The following is a 23697-nucleotide window of genomic DNA, read 5'->3' as shown; positions in this document are numbered from 1 at the left end:
TTGACACATTCCTGGGGTCAGATACATCACATGATCACACTGACAGAACCACAGGCACATAGACACAGGCAACAGAGCATGCACAATGTCGGCACTAGTACAGTGTATATCCACCTTTCGCAGCAATGCAGGCTGCTATTCTCCCATGGAGACGATCATAGAGATGCTGGATGTAGTCCTGTGGAACGGCTTGCCATGCCATTTCCACCTGGCGCCGCAGTTGGACCAGCGTTCGTGCTGGACGTGCAGACCGCGGAAGACGACGCTTCATCCAGTCCCAAACATGATCAATGGGGGACAGATCCGGAGATCTTGCTGGCCAGGGTAGTTGACTTACACCTTCTAGAGCACGTTGGGTGGCACGGGATACATGCGGACGTGCATTGTCCTGTTGGAACAGCAAGTTCCCTTGCCGGTCTAGGAATGGTAGAACGATGGGTTCGATGACGGTTTGGATGTACCGTGCACTATTCAGTGTCCCCTCGACGATCACCAGTGGTGTACGGCCAGTGTAGGAGATCGCTCCCCACACCATGATGCCGGGTGTTGGCCCTGTGTGCCTCGGTCGTATGCAGTCCTGATTGTGGCGCTCACCTGCACGACGCCAAACCCGCATACGACCATCATTGGCACCAAGGCAGAAGCGACTCTCATCGCTGAAGACAACACGTCTCCATTCGTCCCTCCATTCACGCCTGTCGCAACACCACTGGAGGCGGGCTGCACGATGTTGGGGCGTGAGCGGAAGACGGCCTAACGGTGTGCGGGACCGTAGCCCAGCTTCATGGAGACGGTTGCGAATGGTCCTCGCCGATACCCCAGGAGCAACAGTGTCCCTAATTTGCTGGGAAGTGGCGGTGTGGTCCCCTACGGCACTGCATAGGATCCTACGGTCTTGGCGTGCATCCGTGCGTCGCTGCGGTCCGGTCCCAGGTCGACGGGCACGGGCACGGGCACGGGCACCTTCCGCCGACCACTGGCGACAACATCGATGTACTGTGGAGACCTCACGCCCCACGTGTTGAGCATTTCGGCGGTACGTCCACCCGGCCTCCCGCATGCCCACTATACGCCCTCGCTCAAAGTCCGTCAACTGCGCATACTGTTCACGTCCACGCTGTCGCGGCATGCTACCAGTGTTAAAGACTGCGATGGAGCTCCGTATGCCACGGCAAACTGGCTGACACTGACGGCGGCGGTGCACAATTGCTGCGCAGCTAGCGCCATTCGACGGCCAACACCGCGGTTCCTGGTGTGTCCGCTGTGCCGTGCGTGTGATCATTGCTTGTACAGCCCTCTCGCAGTGTCCGGAGCAAGTATGGTGGGTCTGACACACTGGTGTCAATGTGTTCTTTTTTCCATTTCCAGGAGTGTATATTTGTAGCATAGTCTACATAAAATCTTAGGAAGATACAGTCTGGGCCAGATGCCTTCCTGGCATCTAAGGATGTTAACTGTTTTACAATCCCAGATACACTAAACACTGTCAACCATCCTTGCATTTGTTCGATAATTGAAAGGGGAATGGTGGTGCAGTCCTCTACCATAAATGAGTTTTTGAAAGCTAGGTTTAGAATTTCGGCCTTCTGTTTATCATCATCCATTACATTACCTGTACTGTCAGCAAGAGAAGGTATTCAATTGTTTGTAGTGTTCATAGATTTTATGTATGACCAAAATTCTTTGAGGTTATAGAATCTGCAGATAAAATATTGCTTCCAAATTTGTTAAAAGAATCTCTTATTGACCTTTTGACAGCTGCTTTCATTTCGCATAATTTCTGTTTGTGAGCTGGGCAGTGACTACGTTTGAAATGACTGTGCAAAATTCTCTGCTTTATCAGCAACTTCCTAATATGTTTGTTGAATCAAGGTGGATCCTGTCCCTACCCCATATTTTAGCTAGGCACGTATTTCTTTAGCACGTGGTGAACAACACCTTCAAATTCCGACCAAAGATGCTCAATATCCTTGTGTCCTGATGTGAATGCTTGGAGCTGACTATGAAGATATTCATTAATGACACTCTTATTTGCTTTCCCAAACAAGGAAACTCTACACTGTTTCTTTGGTCTTTTTGCAACTTCCACTGACATAGAAGCCACGATGACATAATGGTCCCTAATACCTTCTTCTAGATTAAATCCTCAAAAAGATCCGATCTATTTGTTGCCAAGATACCTAATATGTTCTTATCTCATCCCAGAGCCCCAAGAAGCTGGAGGGATGCAAGCTGCATCATCTGGGCACACCACAAACCTGAGAACAGAGTATCAGTGACAGAATCACCCAATTTACGGGTGTGAAGTTGATTCAGGTGCCCCCACCGCAATCTGCCGGGACCTTCTGTCAAAATATGCAATTGCCAAGCAACATTATAACAATACTTGTTCCCAGCACTTCTGACCACTGTGGGATCTGAAAAAAAAAAATAAAAAAAAAGTTTGTTGGATTTATACATTGCCTTAGTGAGTGGAGCAGGTGCAGGCTGCTGCGGTGGGTGCAGCAACTAAAGCAAGGAGGGGTAGCACAGTCTGTGAAGCAAGTCTGCTGGTGATGTACCGTTGCGAGGCTGGGGGTGATAGGATGAGAAGAGAAGCAAATGTTGGTCCCGCATGTGCGGGTGGGTAGTTTATCCACCTTCTTCTTAAAAGTGCGAACAAAGCATTCTTCTTCTCCGTTGGACTGACACACATTGTGGTCTTTAGTCATTCACAAGCAATGCTGGTAGACCTTAAAGGCAAAATGTGGAATGCAAGGCTTGAAGATTGCACCGCATTGTAGTAGAGTGCGTGGGAACCACAAAAGGAAACTTGCTGTATATTTCGAAGACAGTCGCCAGTGAGTGTTATGGTAGTGTCCAGCAAAATCCAAATGCAAGTGCTGGCAAGGTACTTCAGGATTCGGTCAATTGAAGAACCATTGTGGAGGTCCTGCCATGTGTTCTGCACAAGTAAGGCACTGAATCATATCTACTCTGTTTGGGAGACCATGCCAAACTGTGTACCATGTTGGTGAGCTAATTGCTTGGTGGGGCCATTTAGTGACCCTGATGAAGCAGACTAAGGAAATGTCTCTGGGGAGATCCTCTGGAATTGCCACACAAAACTGTTCAGATTCAGTACACAACAGTATGACATTTTGTAGCACAGGCAAGTCATGCCGATATGTGAAGTATTGACAAACTCCAGGCTAACAATTTGTTTTACAGAGAGTGATCAACCAGGGTGGATGTAGTGCAACAGAATCCACAAGTAGGGATCTGCTGTCGTTGCCTGGGCGATCTTCTGGTCGTCTAATGGAAACTGACAGTCCTGTGACTCAGTGTGGCAACGAGATGCTCCTGATGCTTCGAAGTCTGCACCCAGTGCCAAAGGAAGATGCAAAAGTGTGTCTGCATTGGCATGCTTTGTTGTGGACCTGTGCATTATCTCGCATTGTAGTGCGATAAGATGAGAGCCAAATGTTGCAGTTTATGTGCAGTGCAATTCTGGATGGGCTTGGCTGGGTAAAAAACTTACTGCAAAGGGTTGTAGTCGGTGACCAAGTAGAACTTTCTTCTGTGCAAATACTGGTGAACTTTAGTCATTCCAAAGATGATGGCAGGAGGCTCCTTCTTTATTTGCAGATAGTTGCTCTAAGCTTTGTTAAGCAATTTGGAGCTGAAAGCTATTGATCTGTCAGTAGAACCAGTCCTGCAGGAGGGTAAAGCACCAATGCCTTACTTAGAGGCATCAGTGGTCAAGACCATAGGTTTTGAAGGATCAAAATGAATGAGGCAATGATCACTGAGAAAAGAGTCTTTGAGTTGTTGAAAAGCAATGCCACATTCTTGGGACCACACAAAAGGTACATTCTTCAGCAAAGACAGTGCAGTGGTGCCGCTATCCAAGCTGGATTTGGAGTGGAGCAGATGTAAGAAATCAGCTTTGCTAGCACTGACTGCAGTTCTTTGGAGGTTTGAGGCTACAAAGGGCCTGCAAGCGTGACTACATCAGATGAATACCCTGAGAATTAATTACATGCCCCAAGTACTCGATCTCAGTTTAAAAACCATACACTCAGATCTATTGCATGTTAGGCCTCTTCTGAAAGCATTTGGCACAGGGTGCGCAATTTATTAAGGGGCTCATCTGCTTTGGGACCTGATACCACTATATCATCTGAACAATTTGCACACAAAGGCACAGGTGCAGCTAATTGTTCCAAAGAGCACTGAAAAATTGGAGGTGTGGATGCACTACTGAAAAGCAAATGAAGAAATTTGAGGAGTCCCTTATGTGTATTAATGACACACACCTGCTGTGATTGTTCATCTAAAGGGATCTGGAGGTAGGTATTGTATAAATCAATCTTAAAGTAACGACCAGCTCCCAAACGGTCAACGAGTTAATCAAGCCGAGTCAGAGAAAATTAATCAATCACTATTTGGGGATACAATGTTGCCTTCTTCTTCTTCTTCTTCTTCTTCTTCTTCTACGGCACTACACTCCAGGATGAACCTTGGCTTTCTCAATGAGCTTCCACCATCCATGACGGTCACTTGCTACCCTCTTCAAGTTTCTGCATCTGAGCTTTCATATCCAGCCATCTGGCTCAAGGTCAACCTCGCCCTCTTTCTCTTCCTGGATTACCAAGTAGAATCTTCTTTATCACTTCAGACTCCTCCATTCTTGCCACGTGACCTGCAGTGTACAATTCTGCATTGTACCTTTTCCTCCATTGTTCTGTCACACACAGGGCCAATTATTCTCCTCAAAACTTTCCTCTCAAATCCATCAAGCAGCCTTGCTTCGGTTTCTGTCAAGGCCCATGTTTCCGAAGCATAAGCAAGAACGGTTTATACAAATAGTGAATTTTGTTGGGTCGCTGGGGAGTCTTGACTGGAATAAATTACTGAAGGCAAAATATGCCTTGTTTGTTGATATGTCTGATCTTAGTTTCAGTTGAGATCTCATTAAAGCAAGTGACTGTAGAACCGAGATACTTGAAGCTATCAACCGTTTAAAATGCGTATCCATTCACACTGAAAGTTGACGTCATATTGGGTTGATATGCTTCCCCACAGGCCACGTATTTAGTTTTATCTTCATTTACCATAAGACCCATCTTCTTACTTGCTTGACTAAGGCTGTAAAAGTTTCTTTCAGTGCTGGTACTGTCCATGCTAGGATGTCTGCGTCATCTGTATATGCTAAAAGCTGCACTGACCTGTAGAAGGTGGTGCCCCTAATCTGCAGGCCTCCTTCACAGGTGCTACATTAAATAATAAGCATGCCAATGCATCTTCTTGACGTAGCCCATTCTTCATTTCCAGGGGGTCTGAGTAATTTCCTCAAACTCGAATGCAGATTAAGTCAGACATAGTTATTTTAACCATTCTCAGGAGCTTTCCATGTATCTACATCAAGGCACGAAAGAACTGGATTCTATTGATGCTGTCGTATGCAGACTTGGTCAATAAAGAGGTGATGTGTTTCAATTCTAGATTCAACAGTTTTCTCCAAAATTTGGCGCAGGTTGAAAATCTGGTCTATTGTTGACCTTCCTCATCAAAATCCGCTTTGGTATACTCCAATTTCTTTATCCACCTGTGGCAATAGCCAACCAAAAATAACATAACACCTTATATCCCAGGCTCAGGAGGGTGATTCCACAGTGGTTTCTGTACTCCATTTGGTCACCCTTAGTAATATTCTTTCTTTCCATTCATCTGGTATCATTGACTGTTCCCATATGAGAGTGATAAGTTCGAACAGAGACTGCTCTAATGTTGCTCCTCCACATTTTAGCAATTCTGCAGGAATGCTATCAGTGCTGGGGGGCCTAGTTATTCTCCAGTTCCCTTAAAGCTTTTTTAACTATTTGGGGTTCGATATTGCCTTAGTCTCCACAAACACACAATTTGCCTGAAGGCTTCTTTGCCAATACTAATGGAGATGCCCTCTGACTTGCTGTGATGGATGCCACAGTGAAAGTTCCAGTCAACCTGTTCCCTGAGCATGTGTAGTATAGTGTGAGACCTGAAGAAGTGAGACTGTGCATTGTCTTCAGTCGTCACATGCACAGCAGAATTAGAAGCTTTGCCTAAGCCGTCAGCAGACAAGTCTTTGAATTCAGCACGCAGTTGACCAACACTGTCCTTCAAAGCAAACTTAGCAACTGACAACACATTTGTAGCACACACAACTCAAACAAATCAAGGTCAGACATATGTGCACTGCTTTGTGAATGCAAAACCTGAATTTTCAGTCTTTTGCAAATACTTGTATGTGGAAGGAAGGCTGCAAGAACCTAGCACTGGAATGTCATGTCCGTTGTATGGTGTAAGTGTAATGTATGATTTGTGCAGCTTGGACTTGCCAAGATGATCATAAGTATTGCGACTGAGGAAAGAAACTGACACACTCGTAGCTAATTGCAACTGAATAGTGTTGTGGATTGGCAGGAGAGCCAACCCAGGAATACTAGAGGAAGCCGAAAGGCATGTGTTTTAGCTCATGCAGGCTGGTGTGAGGTCTGGAACAGGACAAGGAAATTAGAATTTAGAAAAACGGACGTAGCTGGTGGAATACTTAACTTTAATCCATTAATGATGAGTGTCAGTCTGACGGTACATGCATCACAAGATCAATAGAAACTGATAATGGCGCCTTGCTAGGTCGTAGCAAATGACGTAGCTGAAGGCTATGCTAACTATCGTCTCGGCAAATGAGGACATATTTTGTCAGTGAATCATCGCTAGCAAAGTCGGCTGTACAACTGGGGCGAGTGCTAGGGAGTCTCTCTAGACCTGCCGTGTGGCGGTGCTCGGTCTGCAATCACTGATAGTGGCGACACGCGGGTCCGACGTATACTAACGGACCGCGGCCGATTTAAAGGCTACCACCTAGCAAGTGTGGTGTCTGACAGTGACACCACAAATAGTGCACTCACCTATTACAAGGTCCACAAAGAGCTGTGTTATGCTAAAGAAAATGCTACTGACTTCATGAATTTGAACTACCACTCTTCTCTTCTGCACTAGAAGTTCTGTTAGGTTCAGAATGCACAACATGTACAGCAAAATTTGATTTGTGTGGGTGTATATTAGGAGAGGGAGGTTTCTCTTTCTGTAAGCACACCGCTTGAACATGTCCGTTTTTGACACCTGAAAAACAAGTTTCATTTTGTGACAGGTGGAAGCAATGCTTATGAGCTAAGAAGCAGTGCGGGCAAGACTTCATACCACTACTTTGCTGGCCTGGCTGTTTATGTGACTGGCTATCTGAGCCCTTGGAAGTCTGTCGCCCACTGTCTGTCTGTCCTGACTGCTTGTTTAGTCTGAAAACTTGGACCTGGCAGCCGCCTCCTGAACTTACTCACCACAATAGTCATTCAGAACCTGCATTAAACCCTCATAGTTCACAAGTTCTGGCCGTGAAGTGGGGAATAGTTCGGAGCACAATCGACAGACTGACACACTGGTTGTTGACAAGAAAAAAGATTGTTTAACAGTAACTGGTACTTGGTGTTCAGATAGGTGAGCTCCAGACTGAGTGAAGTACTCAATCCAGTCCTCTTTTTTTCCCTTCAAATGGGTAAAATGGAGGCGCTAATGATGGCTACATAAATTGTGGTGCTGCCGTAGTTTGTGGCGTCTTATTGCGAGTCTCATTGGCTGCCATCTGCATTTGAACGAAGCTCCCACCTCGATAAGCTGCGTAATTTGTTGTGTCTGTAACTGAAGAAGACACGTTAGATGGAGCGTTGGAACCAAAGGCACACGGAATTGTGGTGCTGCTAATTGCTAGATGGGTGTGCAATGTGGCTTGGGGCGGAAGGTTAGCTGTAGCAAAGGAAAAAATACTAAAGCCAAATATGTGGCAGCACAAACTAGCAAACTGAACAAAAGTGGCAAGCATGAATCCGAGACAGAAATTCCCACAAGCACAAATGGTAGAAAGACAAACAAATATGCCCAGAAAGCGATAAAAATTAGGTAACGAAGGTAGGAAAACGACACGGCATCATAGGTTCGACAAAGTTTGTCGCCAGATGTGTTATGCGTCGGCAACCGTTACGCCTGCGACAAATGGGTGGAAGGTGGCCCGAAGATATGTCGCCGTAGGAATCTGGGTGGATGAGCAAAAGATTAGTGGGCACAAATGCACTTCAAATAAATATGTTGTAGCCAGCTTCTGCAGAACAGCTGCTGCATTGTCGGCAACTTGTCAGTGATCATGGCTAGCTATAAGCAGAGGTGTGACATGAGCAGCACCCAAGTGCACTGAATGTTTGCCGGTGAAGTTAACTATCAACAACTTGAAGTAATGTTTGTCACCAACTAGCAACACGGAACTTTCATTAGAAGCACAGAACAAAAGGTAGAAGTAGTCTGGTGCTCAGATGGCAGCCGCTTGTAACAGCGTCTGGATGGTCTCCGTTGGTTGGCGACCTGGAGGTTCTTCATTCACAGGGTGATGAAAGCACTGCTTGTGGTGCCTGCAGGAGTCTGAGCCGCCAGCTCTGGCCATATTTATAATGTATGGTACTGTAGTTATTATACATATTGTGTAAGAGGGAGGTTCGAAAAGTTTCCGTTTGTAGGCTGTGCAGTCCAGAATTGTGTGCCAGTTGGGTGAAATTGCCACGAGCACCGCACCGAGCAAGTCGTCCCACCGACACACTGGGCTGGAGAAATCTATTCAGTAAAACACCATTTCCTAGAGCATGAAGAAGTCTGCAACTGCCTGCTGGACATCTTCACCTGACAGGAATTGTCGATGCTTCACAGTTGTTTTTAAGGGCCGAAGGTGTGATGATTGCATGGGGAGAGGTCAGGACTATTGGACGGGTGCTCGAGTGTGTCCCACTCGAGTTGGTGTAACTTCTGCTTTACGACATTTGCGACACGGGGATATGGGTTACGAGGCAGCAGTGCCTCGTGTTGTAATTTTCGCAGATGTTTTGCCTTAATTGTATGCAGTAATTTCTCCAGTGTTACTCAGAACTGTTCTTCAGTGATAGAGACACCAGGTTCCTTAAAATCAATGAGCAGTGGGCTCCGGTAATCCAAGAACAGGATGAGCATCACTTCTTAAGCAGATGGCTGGCTCTTGAACTTGTTGGGGTGAGGGGACAGTTGATGACACCATTCCATTGTGAACATTTTAGACTCCAGTTCCCTGTGGCGGCACCAGCTTTTGTTGCCTGCGACAATGCACTCGAGGAATGTGTTACCTTCAACATTACCCCAGAGCAACAGATGGGACAGTTGCAACTTCTGACATGCAAAAATGCAAAAAGTATATCTAATTTGATAAAACGGAAAGGCCCACAAAATTTTCTGGTAAGAATTGCATGCATATATTCATGGCCCATGTGGCTGAAGGGTTAAGATCCATGTCCAGGGGACCATTGTAAATCGCTGTGGCTTGAGTGTAATTTTTGTCTTTGAATAAAAGTGTCATTTCTGTTCATCTGGTAGCATGTTGCTTTCAGTTACCTTTTGTACTATCACGGAACAGTTCTTTCTATGTATATTCAAAGTTTCATCTTGCTGTATTACTTGCCCTTCATTCTCTCTAAGAATTCAGATAGGTTAACAACATTGTTATGTCCTCGTATGAGGCTGACACAGTTTTGGTGACTTCAGTTCACTTAATATTTCTTTTAGTTTAAACTTAAATGAAAACATCATAGTTTTGGGCCATATTAATCAGATGATCTGCCATCCTAACTTTCTCATACTACTTGTGAGAGATGTTACTAAAGTACACTTTTAGGTTAAGAGCTTGCACATATCCTAGTGGAGTTTCACAATATCTTTGCAGTTTTTAAACTCCCAGGAAAAACTGCCTGCTGTGGATGTGTTAATCACATTCATTAGTGGCTTAGCAGTAATGGCAGATGACAGTTTCATTAAGTATTCGAAAAGCCATACATTTAAGGGGGCTTTATCTGAAGTTTTTCAACCTGTTTGACTCTTGCTAATTGGTACTTGTAAACAGGTAAATGGAGACCGTATATGACGTTATTTCCTGAAGTTGAAATGATACTTGTTAGATTTTTACAAACATTTATTGAAGTAATTTTTAGATGCATTTCCTACTGATTCTAGGTTGCTTTCTAGAAAAACTTTTCCATCTGATTTATTTGGGGTTCTTGTTTGTATGTTTTGACTGCGCAGTTTTCTCTATTTATGATCAGCTGCCTCGTTTTTGCATTGTTTCGTGATTCAGTGTGCAGTTTGTCAGTTGCCCACCAATTCTGTGACATGAAGGGAATGAAAGATAGTCATGTAATTTTTTTAGTTTTGGTTGTTAACCCACTACTCTTTTCCAATGGTTAATGTACTGTGTATTCAACATTGTCAGTCGCTGTAATAGTTGAACAATAATAAAACAATGGAAAATCCAGGATGGAATGATGATAATATTATGGAAAGAGCAGATTGCTACTCACCATATAGCGGAGATGCTGTCACAGATAGGCACAACAAAAAGACTACCAAACAGAATTTGCAGTCACGGTGCGTGGGATAAGCAAGAGAGTGCTCCTGTTGTCAGAAGTAATCGCGCCCTAGGTCATAACTCCAGGTGTAGGTCCAGCATGTCCAGCATGCAGACAGGTTGGTTGCAGGCCTTCAACTGGCCCTCTCCCAACAAAGACGAGGTCATCACTGGCACAGAGACAGGAGCAGCCTTCGTCAGAAAACGCAACAGACCTCCACCCTGACCTCCAGTGAGCTCTTACTGGACATCACTGAAGTCGCAAATGGCAGTGGTTTGGAGTCAGTGAAATGAATTTTACAGGGCACATGTCTTGGAGCTGTCCTTAAATTAACTGATTTGTAACAGTTCGTTGTGTAACTGGGATGCCAACTGCTGCCCCTTGCTGATGCAGATGTAATACGATGTGCCACAGCAGTACGCCAAACTCAATTGTCTTCCCTCTCATTAGTGGCAGGTGTCTGCCGAGAGCCCAGTCTTCTTGCGAACGTACATTCTCGTTACCACCACTGCCAGCAATCGTTTACAGTGGCTGCATTACTGCCAAGTCTTTCCTGCAGTATTGCAGCAGGAACATCCAGCTTCTAGTAGACACATAATTTGACCTTGTTCAAAATCGGTGAGGTGTCAATTATCGCATGTTTGTCACCTAAGGCATTCTTGACTAACATCAACTCACAACGTCCAGTCTCACAGGTAACTAAGGCCCATGGCTGTAACGCTGTATATTTAAGAGAAATTTGCCACTGGATTGAGGACTTTTTGGCAGGGAGGACTAAGCATGTTATCGTTTATGGAGAGTCGTCATCAGATGGAGAAGTAACTTCAGGGTTGTGCCAGGGAAGGGTGTAGAGTCTCTTACTGTTCATATCGTATGTTAATGAGCTTTCAGACAATATTAATACTTACCTCAGACTTTCGCAGGTGATGTAGTTATCTACAATGTACTGCGTGCAAGAAGGTGCGTAAATATTCAATCAGATCTTGATAAGATTGCAAAGTGTTGCAAAGATTGGCAACTTGCTGTAAATGTTCAGAAATGTAAAATTATGAACTTCACTAAACAAAAAAATATTTATAATATCAGTGAGTTACTGTTGTAATTGGGCAACCCGTGCAAATATGTGGATGCAACACTTAATAAGGTTATGAAATGTAATGATCATATACTCTTGGTTTTGGATAAAGCAGGTGGTAGACTTTTGTATATTGATAGAATACTGGGGAAGTGCAATCAGTCTACATAGGAGATGGCTTAGAAATTACTCATCCAACCGGTTCTAAAACATTGCTCAAATGTGTGGGACCTGTACCAAATAGAACTAATGGGGGATATTGAACATTACAGAGAAGGGCAGCACGAATGGCCACAGGTTTGTTTAATCCAGAGGGGGAGAGAGAGAGAGAGAGAGAGAGAGAGAGAGAGAGAGAGAGAGAGAGAGAGAGAGAGATACTGAAGGAACTAAAATGGCAGACTCTTGAAGACAGGTGTAAACTATTTTGAGAAAGTTTATTGACAAAGTTTCATGAACTGGCTTCAAATGATTACTCTAGGCATGTACTATGATCCCCTATGTATTGCTCGTGTAGGGATCATGAGTGCGAGATTAGAAGAATTATACCGCACACAGAATCATTCAATAATTCTCCCCCACTCCATATGTGAATGGAGTGGAAAGAAGCCCTAATAACTGGTACAGTAGGACATGCCCTGTACTATGATCTCACGGTGATACGCAGAGTACGGATGTATATGTAGATTCTGAAGAGTTTTATAGCAGTACATCTCAATCCTTTCTGAGATTCACTAGAGCAAAGGCAAACCATTTTCTCCTAGCATTGTATTTGCAAATATTTCTCTTCTACAGCAGTGAAATGCAGGCAACAAATTTCAGGACTAGAAAAAATGTGTATAATGCTAAGAGACGCATGTCATCATTAATATGGTGGAAATAAGTTTTGAGAAACAACTAGTGGATGAGATTACTGATGGCATGATGATTTAAACAAAACAAAAACTGACAAACTAATGTGACCACCATGGGAATAGAGGCTTGTGGATGGGCATTTTTGTTCTTACTAATGCCTTGAAACATATTAAAAACTTGTAATTGTCGGACCACAGTAAAAAAGCATGTTTTTACCAGGGACATAATAGTAACTGTGGAATGTGCAAGGTTTAAAAAAAAAGGTAAGGACACATTTGTTGACCTCACCAACTGAATTCTATGTAAATATAGTCCTTAAGGGATGTGCTGGAAGTATCCGTCACAACAACTACCACTAAAAAATAAGAGCAAAGCAGAACAGCAGCTACGTGATCTTCAGTACACTTGTTATCGCACTTAGTTCTGTACTGGTTTATTGTATAACATGGTATAATCTACAGCCCACAGTAAATAAATAAAATATTGTTGAAGAACATGAACCATCATTTGGAAACAAAAACATCACAGATGGCATCTACATAACATTTGATGTAGCACTTCAGAGAATACACTGATAGCTGGAATTGTTCAGTAGCCCTCCAGATTTCAGCAGCAAATAAATGTAATATGAGGCAGTAGAGAACATGCCTAATTGCCTAGAGAGAGGCAGAGATGATGATCCATCCACACAAAATTATAATTACAGTAGGATGTCATCAGCAGATTTTTAACTTCGTAAGTGGGAAAGTGTACTACCAAAAAATACCTGATTTGGTAAAGATTTTTCCTGTGAAAATTTAGAACTAAGATTACCATATTCTGGGTAATATGTAGTCTGTTAATACCTCTCTTTCTGACATCCTAGCTTCGTAAACTATAATTCAGAATGTGCCCTTTTGAGAACACATTTGGAAGATCACAACCAGAAGCTGTCAAAATTACATCTTTGTTACAAGACACAAAAATATGTTAAATACAACCACATTGACTAAATCCAATACATCAGGAGTGTACACTTTTGTCATCGGCTAGTTTGTTTCCAGGACAGTCGTGTGATGTGAGTGTGTGCAGCCTCTCACATCAAAATACGAACCTGACATGGGATGTAGAAAAAAGAACAATATGCTAATTTTGCAGTTCTCAATACAAACGAACGTCATTTGTTTAGTGTCTCTCAACTATTGAATTACTGTTGCTAACTGAATAGAGATAGTCATTTCAACAAGCTATCGGTATATCATACATTTTAGCGTATCTGCACTACAATACTGGGTGTTTCAAAACGAATATTGGAGTTCTAATGCTTTGCAGCATTTATTACATTAAACTTACAATTATGTATGTAACACCAGATAAAAGAACAGCAAACAGTTTTTCATAAAAGTGTTTAATGTGAGCATCATTCTAATTACAGTGGAATATCATTAGCAGATTTTTAACTTCATAAGTGGGAAAGTGTAATCAAAAAAATATCTAATTTGGTAACAATTTATCCTGTGAAAAATATAGTCGATAGGCGAGTTCATCCCAAACCTTGATCATTGTGTCTGGAGTAATCATCGCAAGAGAAATAGTTGCAACAACTGCTTCAATCGTGTTTCTTAAGTTGGTAGATCAGCTGGTAGTAGAGACATGATCCTTGATGAACACTAGGATGAAAAGATCGCGTGCCATCATATTGGGTAAATGTGGAGGCCGTGCAAAGCGAGCTCTGTCATCTAGCCCCTTGTGGCCAACCCAGTAGTCGGGTAGAACGTCATTCAACCAGTTGCATACTGAGATGTGCCAGTGAGATGGTACACCCTCTTGCTGCTAAACAAAGTTCTGAGGTTCAGATTCTTCCAACTGAAGGAGCCATAGTACTAATACATAGATATATGAAATAGTGGTTACAGTTGCTTCACCAAAAAAGTAAGGCCCATCAACTTTCTGCTGGGATATGCAGCAAAAAAATAAAAACATTCAATTTAGGGAAGTCTCAAAGCAGTTGTTACATTTTGTGGGGATTTGTCGACCCCCAAATGTGCACATTGTGTATGTTCACATTTCCACTTTGATGACATGTCAACTCATTGCTGAAGATAATGCGGTCCAGAAAATCTTTGGCATGCTGGGACAGTTTGTTTGCAAAGTTGCTATGTAAACCATAGCTGTATGCTTCAGAACTTGTAAACCGCAAACAATAAGTACATAGTTGGCTCCTTACATCTCTACATAGATGTCACTATAATTATTAATTTGCAAATTGCCTTCCAGACTGATTTCGTCACGTTATGCGTAAAAGGCTGTCTCACTCATTTAACACATTCTTCAGTTGCATACACATGTGCACATGAATACAAACAAAATTGTTTGAATTGCTCTTTCATAATACTAAGTTTAATGTAATAAATACTACAAAGCCGAAAAAGCCCAATACCGAGGACAATAAGATACAGTGTGTAGTACCATTTTCAAAAGTTTGAGAAACATACCAGTAGTTAGTGCTTATTTTGCACTAAGTTTTACATTGTACTGTCCATTTTATTTAATACATTTCACAACTTCAACATGTTCATATCTCAACACTCGATGCTTAACTTTGTCCAGTGTTGCTGTAGCTTTTGATATTGTACGAACTGGCAAAGGTTCCGATTCATCCTTGGCTTTACTTTTTTCACTTATCGATGTTGTCAATTGATGACCTACTATGATACCAGTTTTTCTGGAAGTAAGTGTATGCTCTGTTTACATTGTAAAAAATACTCAGCTGAATAACTTTTGATCTTAATCTCCAGAATTTTGCAGATGGAACCAAATGTAGATAGTGGCCTCTGAGCTGTTTCTTTACTTACTTCTGTACCTTAATTGAATTACAGTATCATAGTGAAAGTTGGTAAGTGTGATTATTACTTTCATCAAATAGTGTGTTGTATCCTAATGCCTAAAAGTAACAGCTCTGGATGAATAGCAATTTTTAATTTTTTTATTTTGCAGTATACATGTATATATTTACAACTTACAACTTCAGTAACTTTGAAACTATACGAGATATTCTAGCATATGATAAGATCACTAAAAAAATTTCTTTTTCCTTCCAGGTTATGCAGTTTTGATGCAAAATTGAACCTGAAAACCTGATAAAATGTGGATTCCAGTGGATAAAGCTCAATGTGTGTGGCCTGGTAGATACAGACGATATCAGATACCCAAGTGCAATGATACTCTAGGACTTGGAATACATCATTTATGGAAACAGGTAGTGTTCTTCATAAAAAAGGGCTGGTCACCCATCAGTTTGACGCCATTGTGGACAGGGTACAGCAGGTGTTGGCAAGGAATTCTATAAAATCTGTATGTGTGGCAGCCAGATAGTTGGAAATGAGAAGATCGACTTCGCACAATGTCTTGCATAAGAGTTAATGGCTCTGTCCCTATGTGCAGCTGCTTCAGGCATTAAAGCCTATGGACAAGCCTGCATGTGAACAATTTGCAGTGGATATTCTATGCAAGATTGATGCAAGCATTGACCTTTGGGAAAAGATTCCTTTCTCCGATATGGCAACATTTTATTTATCCAGCAAACTGAATCGCCTTAAAGTTTGTATGTAGGATTTGCAGCATCCTCGTGTTACACATGAAATGGAAAGAGAGAGTTGTAAGGTCAATGTTTGGCGCAGACTGATCCCCAGTTGCATCTCTGATTCATTCTTTTTCATCACTGCCATCAACAGTGGTGTTAACATGGACATGCTACAAGAGTTTCCTGTGCCACATTCGTAGCACCTGCAACCTGGTGTCATATTCCAGTAAGACAGGGCACCACTCCACTGGCCCCTAAATGTACTTCAATTTCTATATAAGAAATTTCCGGATAGGTGGATTGGACGAGATAGTCCAACTTGGTGTCTGCCACTATCCCCTGACCTTACACCACTAATTTCGTCCTGGGGTTTTTTGACGGATGCGGTATACCGAACCAGGGTTAGAGACCTTCAGGAATTGAAGGCACACATTTGCAATCCATTTGAACATGTCACCATGGAGATTTTGAATCGTACGTGGAGAGAAATGGAATTCCGACTAGGCATTATCCATCCTATTTAGGGTGTACACGTTGATATGTGTGAATGAGGAAACAAAATTTAGTTATCTGATCATGTAAATTTTATTTGTATGAAAATACATAACTTACTGAATTGTTGAATTTCATTATTCAGTTCTCTCTAGATCCTGCTATTCTCAAATGACTGTTCCTCAGTTCCATGGGTGAACTTCAGCTCTCCATTCAGTTATTGGTTAATCAACAGTTTGCCATCTTTGTCAGTAGCAATGTAAAAAGCATCAGTATTTGCTCTGTCCAAGAAGTTATTTTGAAAAAAACCTGTTTTTTCTTATGAACTTTTGCTGATCCCGCTTGTATTTGTTGTGGCCTCCATTGTTCATAGAAAGCTTGTAATTTTTATATATAATTTCTTGGCTCCTGTGCCAGAATTTATAGTCTCTCCCGTAGTAAATAGTCACATCCCCCAACATCTAGTGTGACACTTTGTAGCATAGGTAATTTTCTCATCTGTAAGTTGTAAAAAAAGAAAACCATTAATTTTTGGTTGAGTGACAGACGTTTTTTCATTATTTCATGCAAGTAATATCAAAGATTTTAGATATTGCTGATGAAATACTCACTGCTGAGCCGTTTTCAGGCTACTTGTGGGCCAGCCTGTTTGGATAGTGCTGGTATCCTCAGCTGAAACTTGCAAAGTAACATCCATGCACTTCACTTGTTTTGTGAAACTAATATGTTGACATCCTTCCTCTTTGTTGAGTTATAGGCAGCCAGTGAGTGGACAGTAAATGGTAACCAATGAACAGGTTTTAACTAGGTAAGCCTTCATGCATGTTTTTTCTGCATACAGGGGTTTCTGTTACATATACGGCACTTGACACTGCTTGTGAGAAAACATTATTAATCAGCACTGATGGTCAACTTGGTCCCTAGCACCCACTAGTGGGCGTCCGAGCCTTCATAGCAGGCAGTAGACAGGTGGAGGTTAAAATATTTACATTAGGGTTTCACAGAACTTTGAAAAAAATATTGGGTTAGTAAGTATTATTCTATACTTTCACTTGATGCAACTCTGCTTTATCAATTTTATAACGTTGAGTTACTTCCCCACTTTAGAAATCATCATTACCGTGGAATGGTGGATGGTCAGAAAATTTTAATAATAAAGCTACATTTTCCTAGATGTGGAAAAACTTATCGCCTGTGGAATGCGCTTGTCTTTTGCTGTCCAAAGTGGGCCGCAGAACACTGTGTGAAATGCTTTTCTAGGCGTGGGGCAGTGCATGTACAAACATAATAAATTGAAAGTTGTGTGTTTCATAATTCAACAACTGTACACGATAGTGATATGAGAACTATCTTCTTACATCTTTCATTAACCCAATGAAAACGTTGTGCTATTTTTCACACTAATCAATGTTTATCATACCATACCTCCCAAATTTGGCGTTGCACAACACAATTTTATAATTGGCTTCAGTAGCACATGTTGATAACAGGTGGAAACTTTCTGGCCAATAGAATCAGTAACAGTGTGGTAATAAATTAAAATGTGTGACTTGGAATTTGTAGCAAACCAACATTTGAAATGTGTTATTTGATAAACTTTTTCACTTTACATTTTTTTGCGGGAGATCAGAGCAAGAAAATTTTTCGGAAGGATTCGAAAACATTTTAACAGTTTGTTGGAAGTTTGTGGGTGCTACAGTTTTCCAAAGATGAGAGCAGTATTTTTTGGTTCATTGATGCCGCACGAGTTCCAGCGTGCTGCAAGGAACATTTTGGTATTACAGGCACAGTGGACTGCGGCGCAACAGTAGTAGTGGGGCAGCAAAGGCAAAACGTGCAGTGGAGTGTGCAGTCTAAAGGGAAGGAGACTGTGTATTATTGTGTTCAGAAAGTGCAAAGCAGTCACAAATCTTCTTGTGTTGTGAAGGAGCATATAACATTTTAGTAATGAAACAGTTGCTAGACGGTGCGGAAGAGTGCCTTCTCCCAATGCCTCGTAATGTAAATGTAGCGGAAATTAATGCACTGCTCGTGGATGACACGATACCATGGATAGGTGTGGAGGGTTATGTCAGAGCTACGGGATTCACTGTGAGGAACAGAGATTTACTGATTACTTTGGTGGGCCGAATTTTAACTGTCATTCAGTCTTAATCGCAGTAACAACATCCACCTCATTATAAAAAGTGGTTAAAGCTCACTACACCAAATTCGTATCCTTGAGGAAAAAGATCTTGTTTCACAAAGTGCCTAGCATCGAGCACACGTTGGTCTATTGCTTATTCTTATGATATTGAAACCCATTTTTGAACATATTCTAAATTGATTTCTAAATGAATTATAAGTTGAATTTTGAATGTGTGCATAATGTACGTGATATATCTGCCAGGGGTATGGCAGTTGCATCTAGATGAATCTAGAAATAAATTTCCCTGGAGACAAAAGGGGATGGGGCTATATGAGCTAAGCAGAATAAAGCCAAACGGGTGAATGCCAATCGCTGTATATGTGGTTGACTGGGTTTGCAAATCATCAGCATTGTTATAATTACTAGTGAAATCCATAGATTCAGACTACCAGAGTGGAAAGAAATGACTAACAGGAATAACAGGTAACAAAGATTATGTATTATCTTCTAGGTCTATCCAAGAAAATGAGATTTTGACAGAAAATTTGTGGCCAGACCACTAGTAAGGGCCAGTTGTGCAATCCCCAGCTAGCAGCCACTAAAGTTCTATTCTGGGAGTAGTGCGGAAAACATGTTGTACGAACACGTAATAACTCCTAACCGGAGAATAAATGTGGTGTAACTAAACCAGTGATTGTGGCCGGGTTAATGAAGTTCAGCGGACAAGTAGTTTTGACACTGGCAGGAATAGTTACAGAATTAGTGATGACAAGACTGTTTGTTAGAACGAGGGAGAAGAAGAAAATGGGGACAGCACACAAATTGTGGAAGAATACAATGATCCCAAATTTATATAAAAATTTTGTACTACTACTTTTCGATCTCATACTTCAGAAGCCAGAGAGTATGAATGAAATGTGGAACTATTTCCTAACATACAACTTTTTGCTTGTCATTAAATATTGGTACTTCTTGAATTATATTCTGTCGAGTTATAAAAATGACCATTTGTAACATAACAGTCTCATTTATTTGGTGTGTGTTCCAATTGCTGAAATATTAGGCAGGCCAATTTAGTTTTATCTAGCAGACAGTGACAAAATACATGTAAACAGACCGAGAAACCACACCAGTCTTAGGTACTACTTGTATTAACAGCTTTTCCAGTATTAGAGGACAACACTGAGTTTTCCTGTACAAAATATTTGGCGGACTTTGATGAGGTAATAGATTCTTTGCAGAAAGGAAAGCACACCATGTAAAGCTGTAGCAGGATTAGAGGAAAAAATGCTAGCACTTCAGGATTGAAGAAATGTGTACTGTCTTGCTTGTTTCTTGTCTTTACTGGTTTTGTGGATCATATATTTAATTTTATTAATAGGCAATAAAGAGTGCAAATTTTCTGAGGTGCTCAGTCTTGGCTTGGCAGCCGTTAAAAATGTAACTCCTGTTGGATGTTACTGCCAAGTGCGAATTGCGTGCAGTTATTCAGTTTTTTGAATGCAAAAGGGATTGCGCCAATTGAAATCCATCACGAATTGACGGAAGTGTATGGTGAGTCGTGCATGGATGTCAAAAATGTTCGTAGCATTTTAACGGAAACATTGATCTACCGGAAGGTGTGTGCAAGATGCTGACCAAGGACCGCGTGCGGCCAAGAGTTGATGCTTCCCGTGCATTTCTTCACCGCCTTGCACCCAAACAGGCCAACTTTCTGGACTCAATTGTCACGGGTGATGAAATCTGAGCATACAACTTTACATCTGAGACCAAGCAACAATCACGCCAGTGGCGGCTTCCTTCTTCACCAAAGCTGCGGGAATTCAAACACACACAGTCTGCCGGTAAAGTCATGACAGCCGTTTTTGGGAACTGAAAGGGGTATTGTTGGTCGACTTTACGCCCACTGGGACCACAGTTAAGGCTGACAGGTACTGTGGGACTGAAAATACTGAAGCGGGCAATTCAGAACCGGAGAAGAGGAATGTTGAACCAAGGGTGTACACATTCTCCACGACAACGCTCACCCACCCATCACTCGGCAAACTGTTGCTCTCCTGCAACAGTTTCAGTGGAACATAGTCACCCACCCACCCACCCACCCACCCTATAGTCCTGACTTGGCGCCCTGTGACTATCACCTGTTCCCTGGGTTAAAAGAACATTTGGCCAGAAAGTGATTCACCTCCTGAACAGCATGGCGGCAAGCTGGTATAACATGGGCATACAAAAACTGGCACAGTGTCTACAAAAATGCGTAGACAGAAATGGTAATTATGTTGAAAAATAGCTAAATGTTATAGCTGTAAACTGATGTAAACCACGTGGTATTACCCTCGTAGTTGTAGATTTTATTTTTTCCCACACTTCTGACAGTCAAGCATTAATCACCGTGGAGACCAGTGAAGCAAGGTAATGGCTGATTAACCGTGGCCCTCGTCTGTGGACCAAAAGTCGACAAAATTCCAGGGCTAGAAAGTTTTAACAACTGGGATGTCAACGCTTATCGGACATGTCACATCGCAGAGGTCTACAATGAAGACATGGGTAAATCATATTACCTGCTGTCAATGCCGTTCGTTCCGAGGGCCAGGAATCATTGTACAATAAATGATTCGGAATCTGTGTCAGTGTGGGTTAAAGGTGCTGACCACTGTAAAAAAACATTAAACTTGTTGGTGATCGCATCCATTATTACAGAAATGAAATAAAATCGTCCCCTTCCCTTTTATGCGTAAAAGGCTGTCTCACTCATTTAACACATTCTTTGGTTGCATACGCATGTGCACATGTACACAAACAAAATTGTTTGAATTGCTCTTTCATAATTCTAAGTTAAATGTAATAAATACTGCAAAACTGAAAAAGCCCGATATTCATTTTGACACACCCGGGACAATAACATCCAGTGTGTTGTATTGTTTTCAAAGGTTTGAGAAACAGACCAGTAGTTAGTGCTTATTTTGTACTAATTTTTACGTTGTACTGGCCATTTTATTTAATACATTTATCACTAGTTCAACATATTCACATCTCAACACTCAATGGTTAACTTTGTCCAGTGTTGCTGTAGCTTTTGATATTTTATGAATTGGCAAAGGTTCTGATTCACCCTTGTCTTTAATTTCTTCACTTACGGATATCGTCAATTGATGACCTACTACGATCCCAATTTTTCTCGAAGTAAGTCTGTACTCTGTTCACACTGTAAAAGAAGTACTCAGCCCAATAACTTTTGATCTTTAACCTCCAGAATTTTGCAGATGGAACCAAGGGTAGACAGTGGCCTCTGAGCTGTTTCTTTACTTACTTCTGTACCTTAGTTGAATTACAGTATCATAATGAAAGTTGTTAAGAGTGATTATTACTTTCATTAAATAGTGTGTTGTATCCTAATGCCTGAAAGTAACAGCACTGGATGAATAGCAATTTTTAAGGTTTTTGTTTTGCGGTATACATGTACGAGGGTCAGTCAAAAAGTAATGCCTCCTATTTTTTTTTCTCCGTTTAATTGTCAGGAAATTTAAATGCAATTACATAGGTTGAAAACCACAACATTGAGGATCATTTTGTCATTTTTCAATGTAATCGCCGCCCATCTCTACAGTTTTGGTCCATCTTTGAACAAGGGCATGTATCCCAGCACGGTAAAAATCACAGCTCTGCTTCCTAAGCCATTGACGCACGGATGTTTTGACGGCCTCCTCATCTTCAAAATGAATCCCACGATGAGCTTCTTTTAGTGGCCCGAACAGATGGAAGTCTGATGGTGCCAGGTCAGGGCTGTATGGGGGATGAGGCAAAACTTCCCATCCAATTTTGACAATCTCGTCAGAGGTGTGACGACTGGTGTGTGGTCTTGCATTGTCATGCAAAAGAAGAACATCTGCCATTGATTTTGTTGGGCGAACTCGCTGAAGACGTGCTTTAAGTTTGTTGAGGGTTGTGACGTATTGAACAGAATTTATTGTGCATCCCTGCTCCAAAAAATCAACCAGAATCACACCCTCTGTATCCCAGAAAACTGTTGCCATAACTTTCCCTGCCGATCGCACAGTTTTGAATTTTTTCTTCCTCGGCGAGCTTGTGTGACGCCACTCCATTGACTGCCTCTTTGATTCGGGTTCAAAAAAATGCACCCATGTTTCGTCCCCGGTCACAATTTTTTTCAGAAACTCATCTCCCTCCAAACGGAAGCGCTGCAAGTGTTGGGAGGCTATTGTTTTCCTTGCCTCTTTATTCTGATCGGTTAACATTCTTGGAACCCACCGTGCACAAACTTTTGAGTACCCCAATTGTTTAATAATCGTGATCACACTGCCTTTACTAAGAGAAATAATGCGACACACTTCATCTGCAGTCACCCGACGGTCACCACGAATGATGTCATCAACTTGCTGAATGTTGTGTGGAGTCACTGCACTCACCGGCCTGCCGCTCCGCTTTTCGTCAGTCAACGGTGTTTGCCCTTCAGCTTCCTTACGACGACGAACCCATCGTCTAACAGTGCTGACATCCACTGTCACAACACCATACACCTTCTTCAGTCTTTCATGAATGCGTATGGGCGTTTCACCTTCTGCATTCAAGAATTCAATCACACAACGCTGTCTCAAACGAACATCGATGTCGGCCATCTTACAAACTTCTGCTGTGCTGCCACCTGTTGACACAGAAAGTTACTACTGCAGTGGATTGCAGAAGAAGGTTTGAGGAATGGCGCCAAATTCAAATTTTTCACTTAACTTAATTTCTTTAAGTAGAAAAAAAATGGGAGGCATTACTTTTTGACCGACCCTCGTATATCTTCACAACTTACGACTTTAGTAACTTCAAAACTATACAAGATATTAACGAATGGTTTCTAGCAAATGATAAGATTACTCATAAAATTTATTTTACCTTCCAGGTCGTGCAATTTTGATGCGAAATGGAACCTGAAAACCTGCTAAAATGTGGATACCAGTGGATAAAGCTCAATGTGTGTAGCCTGGTATATACAGACGATATCAGATACCGAAGTGCAATGATCCTTTCGGACTTGGAATACATCATTTATGGAAACAGGTAGTGTTCTCCATAAAAAGGGGCTGGT

At 41.9% G+C, this 23697-nt stretch overlaps 1 long non-coding RNA gene across 2 annotated transcripts in view; it reads left to right on the top strand.

Annotated features, from left to right (window-relative positions):
• LOC124720278 overlaps positions 1-23697 on the top strand; it is an 81175-nt gene that overhangs the window by 33984 nt on the left and 23494 nt on the right. For both annotated transcript variants that reach the window (XR_007006110.1, XR_007006109.1), the window contains exons 3-4: positions 15501-15658; positions 23512-23669. This is a non-coding gene — a long non-coding RNA (uncharacterized LOC124720278). The remainder of the gene's footprint in view (positions 1-15500; positions 15659-23511; positions 23670-23697) is intronic.

Source organism: Schistocerca piceifrons, chromosome 11 (assembly GCF_021461385.2).
Source record: "Schistocerca piceifrons isolate TAMUIC-IGC-003096 chromosome 11, iqSchPice1.1, whole genome shotgun sequence".
Lineage (NCBI taxonomy): Eukaryota > Metazoa > Arthropoda > Insecta > Orthoptera > Acrididae > Schistocerca > Schistocerca piceifrons.
The sequence above is the reverse complement of the archived record's forward strand: the minus strand, read 5'-3'. Positions and strand labels throughout refer to the sequence as shown.